Source organism: Gossypium hirsutum, chromosome A04 (genome assembly GCF_007990345.1).
Source record: "Gossypium hirsutum isolate 1008001.06 chromosome A04, Gossypium_hirsutum_v2.1, whole genome shotgun sequence".
In the NCBI taxonomy this organism is placed as follows: Eukaryota; Viridiplantae; Streptophyta; class Magnoliopsida; order Malvales; family Malvaceae; genus Gossypium; species Gossypium hirsutum.
The window spans coordinates 16,499,887-16,511,554 of record NC_053427.1 but is presented as its reverse complement, the minus strand read 5'-3'; the positions used below and the strand labels follow the sequence as shown (position 1 = coordinate 16,511,554).

General features: G+C 35.7%; 1 non-coding gene across 1 annotated transcript; it reads right to left on the bottom strand.

Annotated features, from left to right (window-relative positions):
- Nucleotides 1-10,396: 10,396 nt before the first annotated feature.
- On the bottom strand, nt 10,397-10,503 carry LOC121228412 (small nucleolar RNA R71). Its single transcript, XR_005925988.1, has one exon. It is a non-coding gene; the product is annotated as a small nucleolar RNA R71 (small nucleolar RNA).
- Between the last annotated feature and the right edge of the window lie 1,165 nt (nt 10,504-11,668).

Below are 11,668 nucleotides of genomic sequence, written 5' to 3'. Positions count from 1 at the left end.
AATTAAAGTAGCAAGGTAGAGGATACAATTTACTTATTAGATGACCCGAGAATATACGATGCCTTGCGAGGCTATTGAAATTCATTTGTACCTTTAATAATGCGTTAGCAGATGGTGTTTCTGTTCATGTTTTGTTAATAAAAATTTCGCTTTGTGATTTAACAAGCAATGTGTTGAATAGCTCGACAATCCAAAAATATATAATGTATACTCGAATGGTGCAATTGTCAATTAAATGATCCAAATTTATATAATGGAGACGCTCTATATATATCATGGATACAATAATTGGACATGTAAAATAAAAAGGTTCTAGCCATCCGTTGGTAAAATAAAATATAAGAGATGCATTCTATTTGTAATAACCGAATTTCAGTGAAATCGGAGTAGTGGTCTCGGGACCATAAATCCGAGCCAAAAATAAATTTTATTTTTATTTAATTATATGGTCCGTATTATGATAAACATGTCATGTGAAAATTTTGATAAGTAAAGTTTACTAATTATGTGCTTAATTACGAGAAGGACCAAATCGCATAGAATATAAAAATTGAATTCTAGTAGCTATAAGGATTAAATAACTGTGGAATTCAAAACTTGAGGTCGTTATATCATATTATCTTATTATTTGGGTAATGCCCATTTTTAGTAGATATAAGGATTAAATAACTATGGAATTCTAGTAGCTATAAGATGATATGACCTTATTAATATCATTTAAAATCCACTAAGTAATGCCCATTTATGTCCATTTATTACATCATAAGGACCTCTCTTTTAATAAGACAAATCAAATAAGCACTGTAACAATCAGCATGCAATTTTTATATTTTACGCAATTAGGTCATTTTATTAAATTAAACACACAAATGATCGAATTTTCAAACGAAACCTTCACACATGCTAATTCACACATCTTAAGCACAAAAAATAATATTTAAATATTTTTTTGACTCAAATTTGTGGTCTCGAAACTACTATTCTGACTAGGGTCTAAACCGAGCTGTTACAATTCTCCCCCCTTAGGGATTTTCGTCCCTAAAAATCTTACCATTGAACAGATCCGAATATTGCTGTCTTATAGCATCTTCAGGCTCCCACGAGGCCTTTCACTACCGTGTCGATGCCACATCACTTTTACTAACGGAATTTTGTTATTTTGCAGCTCTTTAACCTCTCGAGCTAAGATACGGATCGACTTTTCTTCGTAAGTCATATCAGACTGAATTTCAATCTTAGACAGAGAAATCACATGCGAAGGATCGGATCTATATCACCGAAGCATTGATACGTGAAACACATCATGAATCTTTTCTAACTCTGATGGCAACAATAATCTATATGTTATCGGCCCAATAGGCTCGGTAATCTTATACGGCCCGATGAACCTCGGACTCAATTTGCCTTTTCTACTGAATTGAAGCACTTTCTTCCATGAAGATACTTTCAGAAACACTTTGTCGCCGATTTCAAATTCAGTGACTTTTCTTTTCAAATCTGAATAAGATTTCTGACGATCGGAAGCTGCTTTCAAACTATCTCAGATCACTTTTATTTTCTGTTCGGTTTCTTTTATCAAATCAATTCCGTGAATCTTATTTTCATTGAGCGTAGTCCAATACAAAGGTGTATGACATTTACAACCATATAAAGCTTCGTATGGTGCCATTTTAATGCTCAATTGAAAACTGTTATTAAAAGCAAATTCAATCAAAGTCAAATACCGTTCCTATGTACCTTCAAACTCTAGAATGCAACATCCGAACATATCCTCAAGTATCTGAATGATTCGCTCAAACTGACCATCTGTTTGCGGATGGAAAGCAATGCTAAAGTGTAATTTAGTACCTAGTGCATCTTGCAGTTTCTTCCAAAATCGCAATGTAAACCTTGGATCTCTATCTGAAACAATAGAAATAGGCACACTATCTAATCTCACAATTTGAGAAACATATAACTCAGGAAGCTTGTCAAGCGAATAATCTGTACGAACTGAAACAAAGTAAGCCGATTTAGTCAATCTATCCACAATAACCCAGATTGCATCTTTCTTGCTCGGTGCCAACGGTAAACCAGATACAAAATCCATTGTGACTCTGTCCTACTTCCACTTAGGTATCATGATCGGTTGAAGCAACCTAGAAGGTACTTGATGCTTGGCTTTTATTTTTTGACAGACTAAACATTTCGAAACAAAGTTAGAAATGTCTCGTTTCATATCTAGCCACCAATAAAGCTCTTTCAGATCATTATACATTTTCGTACTACTCGAGTGAACAGATAACCGACTGCTGTGAGCTTCATTCAAAATCATCTGAATTAACTCTGGATTTCTCGGAACACAAATTCTATCTCGGAATCTCAAACAATCATCTTTATCAACTCTGAATTCTGACTTAGACTCTAATTCACACTGAGCTCGTTTAGCTAAAATCTCATTATCAATCTTCTGAGCTTCAATAATCTGCTGTAAGAATAAAGGTCTTGCTTTTAATTCAGCTAAAACTGAACCATCATCAAACGGAACCAAATGAGCATTCATCGCACGCATAACAAATAATGATTTTCAACTCAAAGCATCAACAACAGCATTTGCTTTTCCAAAATGATAATCAATCACAAGGTCGTAGTCTTCTAGCAATTCAAGCCATCTTCTTTATCGCAAATTCAAATCTTTCTGAGTCATCAGATATTTCAAACTCTTATGATCAGAATATACGTGACATTTCTCACCAAACAGATAGTGGTGCCAAATCTTTAAAGCAAATACAATCACAACTAACTCAAGGTCATGTGTTGGATAGTTTTTTTCATGTGGCTTCAGTTGTCTCGAAGCATAAGCAATGATTTTACCTTCTTGCGTCAAAACACATCCCAGACCAATCAATGAAGCATCATTGTAGATAACAAATTCTTTACCTGATTCAGGTTGTACTAATACTGGAGCTTCAGTCAACAAAGTTTTCAACTGATCGAAGCTATTATGACACTTTTCTGACCACTCAAATTTAACATCTTTTTAAAGCAGTTCGTTAACGGAGTTGCAATTATAGAAAAGCCTTTTACGAACCTTCTATAATAACTAGCAAGTCCCAAAAAATTGCTGACTTCAGAGACATTCCTCAGAGGCTTCCAATCCAAAATAACTAAAATTTTGCTCAGATCAACTTGAATACCAGATGCTGATACAATATGACCTAGAAAATCGACCTCTCGTAACCAGAATTCACATTTATTGAATTTCACATATAATTTTTTATCCCTCAAAGTCTGAAGCACAATTCTCAAATGCTTGGCATGTTCAAACTCATCACGTGAATAAATCAATATGTCATCAGTGAATACGACAACAAATCGATCTAAATACGGTCTAAAAATTCTATTCATCAAATCCATAAAGATAGCAGGTGCATTAGTAATCAGAAAGGCATAACTAAGAATTCATAGTGTCCGTACCTAGTTTGGAAAGCAGTTTTCAGAATGTTTGAATCTTTTACTCTCAACTGATAATAACCCGACCTGAGTCTATCTTTGAAAACACAATAGCTATTTTCAACTGATCAAACAAATCATCAATACGGGGCAGAGGATACTTATTCTTAATAGTCATTTATTCAATTGATGATAATCGATACACATTCTCATCGTACCATCTTTCTTTTTCACAAATAAAACTGGAGCACCCCAATGTGAGAAACTCGGTCTAGCAAATCCTCTATCGGTCAATTCTTGCAACTGAGACTTTAATTCTTTCAATTTGGTTGGAGCCATTCTATACAGAGCTATCAAAATCGGAGTAGTACTAGGTACCAAATCAATTCCAAATTCAACTTCTTTAACCAGAGGTAATCCTAGAAGTTCTTCAGGAAATACATCAGGGAACTCACAAACAACAGGCACAAATTCAACTTTATTTTCTTGCACTCTTGAATCAATCACATAAGCAAAATAGGCTTCACAACCCTTTCTCACAATACTCAAAGCTTTTATCGAAGATATCACAACTAGCAATCCATTCAAATCACTAGATTCAATTCTGATTATTTCATCATTTTTGCATCTCAAATCAATTGTTTTCTATTTCTGTTTGCAGTTTACAACAGCATCATGCAAAGTTAATCAATCCATACCCAGGATTATATCAAATTCATTAAAAGGTAACAGCATCAGATTAGCCGAAAAATAAGTGTCTTGAAACATTAACGGACAATTCTTGCAGACTTTATCAACCAAAACACATTTGCCTAGGGGGTTCGATACTTTAATTACAAATTCAGTAGACTCTATAGGAAAAGTCTTACTATTCACTAAGTTCATGCATATATATGAATGTGTTGATCCAGGATCTATCAAAGCAATCACAGAAGTATCATAAAGAGTAAATGTACCCATAATCACGTCTGGCGATGAAGCTTCCTCTCGAGCTCTTATAGCATAGGCTCTGGCAGGTGCAAGAGTCTCGGATCTAACAGCTGTGTCTTTTGTCCCTCTCTAACTGCCACTTATATTTCCCATATTTCTGGAAAGTCTACCACGAGATGCATTGCCACTTGGCCTTGGATTTTGTATAATTTCTTGCTCGACAGATTCGGGGCAATCGAGGATAAAATGTTATAACGATCCACATCTGAAACTAGCCCGATCGTACAATCTACAATTACCGATATGTCTTTTACCACAATACTTGCACTCAAGGCGATCAAATTTAGGATTTCCAGCACTAGCAACAGACGTAGCTGGAGCTTTGAAGCTTAAATGCAATCTTGTACAATCTCTATTCGAATGTCCCATATTAACCTTTGAACGGCTATTATCATCACGAAATTTCTTTGATGCAGATTGAAATGACTTGCCCGATGATCTCTTTCACACTTCTCTAGCTTCATAATCATCTTTTCTTTTCTCCTTCCCAAGATCTTCAGCTTTACATGCTCGTTCAACAAGCATAACAAATTCTTTAATCTCAAGAATCACAACTAGCAAACGAATATCTTCGTTTAATCCATCCTCGAATCTTTTGCACATTATTGCCTCGGAAGATACACATTCACAAGCATACTGACTCAGTCTTACAAATTCTCACTCATATTCTGTAACAGACATACGACCATGTTTAAGCTCTAGAAACTCTTTACATTTTTGATTGATAAATCTTTGACTGATGTATTTCTTTCGAAATTCAGTTTGGAAGAAATCCCACATGACTCACTCACTCGGAACTACTGATATCAAAGTCTTCCACCTATGGTATACTGTATCTCTCAGAAGTGAAATATCACATTTTATACATTCTTCAGGATTCAAAGACAATTCATCAAACACTCTTATCGTGTTCTCCAAGAAGAACTCGGCTCTTTCAGCATCATCATTAATTGTAACTCGAAACTTTTCGGCCCCATATTTTCTAATATAATCTACTAGAGGCTTACTTAACTGAATCAGATGCATTGATGGCATAATAGGAGTTTGTGGACAATTTATCGGGGGTGGAGGTTGTTGAACAGCCGGATTGGTTCTAATGTATTGACTAAACCAGTCGTTCATCATCTGATAGAAGGCTTGTCTAGCCTCACCATCACGACTACTCGTAGCCGGTCTAGAATCGGATGGCTATGTCCCTTGCGCGAGAGTAGGTGCATTGCTTTCGACATTATCCGCTACGGCTCGATCGGGATCCATTTGCTATATAAAAGCACATTTCAATGTCAGGATTCATCACACTATCACAGTTCATAAATATGGAATGTATAACTAGACTCACATACGCTATGATAGTCCTAGAACCGACTAAACCATAGCTCTGATACCAATCAAATTGTAACACCCCTTACCTGTATCCGTCGCTGGACTAAGGTTAAAGGCATTACCAGACGAATCGAAACATTCAACTTTCATTTCATAATCATTAAAGCATAAAAAATCAACATCAATATAGAGTACCTTATATAGGTCTTCGAGACCTAAAACATGCATTAGAAAAGAATCGGGACTAAACCGAAGACATACAAAATTTTTCCAAAACTTAAAACATTTTTCAAACAAGTACAAGTCTCACGCCAGTGTAATCAGGTCATGTGCTTTACATGGTATTAGACATGCCCGTGTGTCTAGGCCGTGTCAAAACAGGGCATACATACTGACTTGCTCACACGGCCAAAAGACACGCCTGTGTGCCTTGGCATGGTTGAGACTGACTTGGGCCACACGACCACAAGACACGCCTGTGTGCCTCGGCCGTGCTCGAGCCTGACTTACAATTTTAGGGTACCCCACTCTGCAACATAGCCGTGTGTCGCACACGGCTGAGACACACACCCGTGTCCCTGCCTGTGTGGACAAAAATAGGCCATTTGAATATCCAACTTGCCACCCCAATTGGGTCAAACCTACAAATAATAAAACAAACATATTTGTACACCAATTTACGACCAATTCACAACCAAAACATAAGCCATTCATGACATATCATTGCCAACCAAATTTCCATCTCAATACATCAACCAAAACATAACAAATCTAAGATATAATCATACCAAACATATGTTTCAATTTCATGATCAAAACTTATCAATTACTATAGCTAACATATGCCAAAAGCTTACCAATCTTACCATTTCTTATACTCATACATAAACACACCAAATATATCATATTGCCTCATAATTCATATACCAAAACCATATCATAAACACATCCATACTAAGCCATATCACATGGCTAAATATATATACATCACAAAACATAATTTAAACACTTCTAGCCTATGCATGCCATACTTCAATATATACATTTTTAAAAGTACCAAAATAAAATTCGATAGTATGGTGACGATCCTTGACGATCCCCGAGCTCACAGTAGCTTTGATATCTATAAAACAATGCAAACACATACAAGTAAGCTTTCAAAAGCTTAATAAGCCATATATAATCAAACTTATCCTTTAAAGCATATAAACATCATCAAATTACTTATACTTTGGAGCCAATTACCAACACAAACCTCATATTCATATACTTGGATCGTAGATCATCATTTGCACATATACTTACACTTCATTTTCAAATATAGTACACAATTCGAACGTACCTGAATCAGATATATATTCACTTATTCATTCATTTCCTCAGAATGCCCATTGAAGCATTTAGAAACGTAAGGATAAGCAAATAGCTCAGAGAACATATACAATGCCAACATCCGAAATGTGGTCTTACATGTAATCAAACATCGATGCCACTGTCCTAGACAGGGTCTTACATGAAATCAGATACGATGCTGATGTCCCAGACATGGTCTTACACATAAAACAAAAGTCGATGCCAACGTCCCATACGAGGTCTTACACGAAATCACATAATGAAATCCTATGTCATGACATATGTATCCTAACTATTCCTATGGTTCGTACAGGGCTTTTTATACGTTTTTACTTTGTCGATACTTTCTCGAATAACACATATTAAGTTTTAATATTCATTCATCACAAATTCAATATCATATGAAAAATAATAATTCAATTCAAACACATTTATTGTATATTGACTTACCTCGTACAGATTCGGATGGATGAAATCGGTTACTCGACCACTTTTGACTTTCCCCGATCTAACTCTGTTTTCTTTAATTCTTGATCTATATAACTTCAAATTTAACTTATTCAATGATAAATTCATTCAAAACAATCAACATATACATATTTAGGGTAATTTGCAAACTAGCCCTCACATTTTCACATTTTGACACTTTAGTCCCTAATTTACAAAACCACAAAATACACATAATTTTGCATATACTTATGCTTGGCCAAATATTCGTAGCTCTTATTCAAGTCCACACATTTCATTTATTTCACATTTTAATCCCTCAATTTAAAAATTTTACAATTTAGCCCATTTTACTCAAAATCATCAAAAATCGAAAGACAAAACATATAAACCCAATATCAAACTTTCATATTTCATCAATTAAAAACATAAAGCTCATGAATTCAACCATGACATATTTCAAAATCATCATCAAAATCAGAAATTTAGTCATAGGCTTGTTAGTATACGAAGCAACGATTACAAAAACGTAGAAATTATCAAAAAAGGATCAAAAACCATACCTTAATCACAATCACAAGTGCCAAAACCCTAAGATCTTTTATTACTTCTTTTTCTTTGCTAATTTTGGCTATGAATGATAATGGATGAACAAATTTTAAGCTTTTTTTTACTAATCACATATTAATATACATTTGACTAAAATGACCTTATTAATATCTGATAAATCGTAAATTATACATATTTTTTACCCCATGTTTAATGCATTTTGTAGATGATTTCTCATTAGAATTGGTGAATTCGATGCTCCTATGCTTTAATTTCATGTTTTGTACTCAGGAGAGCACCAAGAGTCAAAAGAAGCCAAAAACGAGCCAAAAGGGGACAAAACGGACCAAATTGAGAAGATGAAAAGGCCGAAGCCTTGCCGCACGGGCAGCTCACATGCCCGTGTCTTTCGAGGGTGTCGACCAAGGCTTTCGCAATTCACACGGCTTGGCCATTAACCCACACGGCAGTGTGTAATTTAACGGATCGAACACTGCCTGTCAATCACGTCATACGGCCGTGTCACACGGGCGTGACCCTACTGAGCCCAAGTTAAGTCCAATTCAGAAAAGGCCACTTTAGAGGGTTTTTAGGCATTCCAAAGCCTATAAATACGCACTAGATGAGGAGAAAAAGGGAGACGGAGAAGAGGGGTAAGGAATTACCCCAAGGACGTCGATTGATCCATCTCAGAAGCCGGATTCATCAAAAAGCACAGGTTGTCTAATAGAACTCCTCCTGCCCTCTTTAGGAGTTTTGGGTTTTCTTTATGTTTTGTATTCTTTATTCTTCTAAGATGTTTTCTTATTCAGTTATTAACTAAATCCCCTAAATACCTAAGGGGAATGAAACCTAAGACGAATCTTGTTATTATTTTTTGAATTGTATGAAAAATATTTAACTTGTTCTTAATTATGTGTTCTTAATTCTTGTTTTGATATCCCAGGATACTGATTCAAGACACGCTCTTATTCAGAGGAAGAATAGACCCTGTCTAAGAGTACATTTGCCATAATTAAACAGAGTTGATTGCTCGCCTAGAAATAGGGTGACAAGATTTTGCCGGATTAGGGTGAAACCTAATAAGGGGATCCATAGATTGAGTTAATGCAACCCTAGAGTGTTAATTAGAGAAAAGTCTCGGTTATTCGATCTAGGGATTAGACGTTATTAGTCTTGAATAGGGATAATAACATAACTTAGGGATCTCTATGGAACAAGTTGAATGAATAAATCGTCCGATTCGGAGCCAGAATAAAAAGTAAAGTCTAGGTGAATTTTTCCTTAGGTATTGTCTCAAATCAATCGATTTCCCCAAAAGCAATTCCCCAATTCTTTTCTCTGTGCGTTCTTAGTTTAAATAATTAGTTAATTAAAACAAACCCCCTTTTATTCTTAGGCTAGATAATAAAAAGATAGTTATTACTAGTACTTTTGGTTCCCTTGGGTACGATATCCCGGTCTTGCCGTTACTATACTATTGTTCGATAGGTGCGCTTGCCTTTTCGTCATGATAATAGTTAGTCTAGGTTTGTTCTTCATTATAAATATTTATTACTTGTTACGAATCACACGATCAAGTTTTTGGCGCCGTTGTCGGGGAACTGAAATATTAGGAACACTAAATTTTTATTACTTTAGCCATTTATTTTTCTTGTAATTTTATTTTATTTTATTTTTATTATTTATTAATTTACTTTTTCTCTCTCTTGGCAGGTTTTTATAGTTTATGACTAGAAGAAACCCGTCAGGACCATTACTTTTTGATGAAGAAATCGATTGTACAATTCGCAAAAATCAAAGAGAAATAAGGTGTAGTTTACGATACACGGAGAACGAGCGAGAAGACGATACTCAAACCCCAATCAAAGAGATGACCGAAAATCCATGTGATCAGCTGCCTCCTGCAATTGCAGCTAATCAAAATCCTACTCCACGTACTATGTATGATTATGCTAAACCTTCTCTAACAGGAACTGAGTCTAGTATAGTTAGACTTGTTATTGCTGCGAATAATTTCGAACTAAAACCTAACACAATTCAGATGATACAGCAGTTTGTTTAGTTTGATGGTTTGCAAGATGAGGATCCCAACACACACTTGGCAAATTTTCTTGAATTTTGCGATACATTCAAAATCAATGGCGTTTCTGATGATGCCATTCGTCTTCAGTTATTTCCCTTTTCACTAAGAAACAAAGCTAAACTGTGGTTGAACTCGTTACCACGAGGGTCTATCACTACTTGGGAACAAATGACTGAGAAGTTTTTACTAAAATATTTTTTGCCGGCTAAAACGACTAAATTGCGTAATGATATCTCTTCTTTTGTGCAGATGGATTTAGAAACACTTTACGATGCATGGGAGAGATACAAGGACTTTCTGAGAAGGTGCCCTCACCATGGGTTACCGCTTTGGCTGCAAGTTTAAACATTCTACAATGGTGTGAATCCCCCGACAAGACAAATGATTGACGCAGTTGCTAGCGGAACCATCAACAGTAAAACACTGGAAGATGCCTATGAATTCATAGAGGAGATGTCACTGAACAACTATCAGTGGCAAGTTATGAGGACAAAGCCAATGAAAACAGCTGGCGTTTATAACATCGATTCAGTCACCATGCTCTCTAATTAGGTAGAACTTCTCAATAAAAAGATTGACAGTTTACTTCGTTCTACGCAGGTACATCCAATAATGAGGTGTGACTCAAGCGGAGAAGGTGTGCATACAGAATATCAATCCTTCAATCCTACAACTGAAGAAGAACAAGTCAACTATATGGGTAACAATAACTTTAGATCTCAAAATAACCTATACAGTAATACTTATAATGCAAGTTGGAGGAACCACCCCAATTTTTCCTGGGGAGGTCAAGGAAATTCAAAGCCACAAAATCCTCAGGGTTTTCAACAGCTACCTTATCAACAGGAGAAAAAACAAAACCTTGAAGAGATGCTTTCTAAATTAATCTCGATGTCAGAAACCCGTTTCAAAAATACTGAGACAACACTTAAGAATCAACAAGCATCGATCTAAGGACTCGAAACTCAAATAGGCCAGCTGTCCAAACTAATATCCGAACGACCATAAGGTAGCTTACCAACTAATACTAAACCTAATCCGAGGGAACAACTCAATGCAATTAGCACTCAAAATAAGGACGAACTCATTTCACCCGAGCCAGAAATATAGCAAGACAACGCAATGAACAAAGGCTAGAAGAGGTAAACAATAATGATACCAAAAGGTAAGTACAAATCATGAACCTCGTGTTCCATATCCTAAAGCGATGATGAAAGACAGAACAGAAGAACAATTCGGTAAGTTTGTCAAACTCTTGAATAAATTACATATTAACTTACCCTTTATTGAAGTTCTTTCACAGATGCCCAATTCAGCAAAATTCTTAAAGGAACTTCTAAGCGATAAAAGAAAATTAGACGCTACATCGCATGTGGAACTCAATGCAGTCTGCTCAGCTATTCTAAAGAATGAGCTACCTAGCAAATTAAAAGATCCAGGGAGTTTTACAATTCCTTGTTTAATTGGTAGTCTATCTATGAATAATGC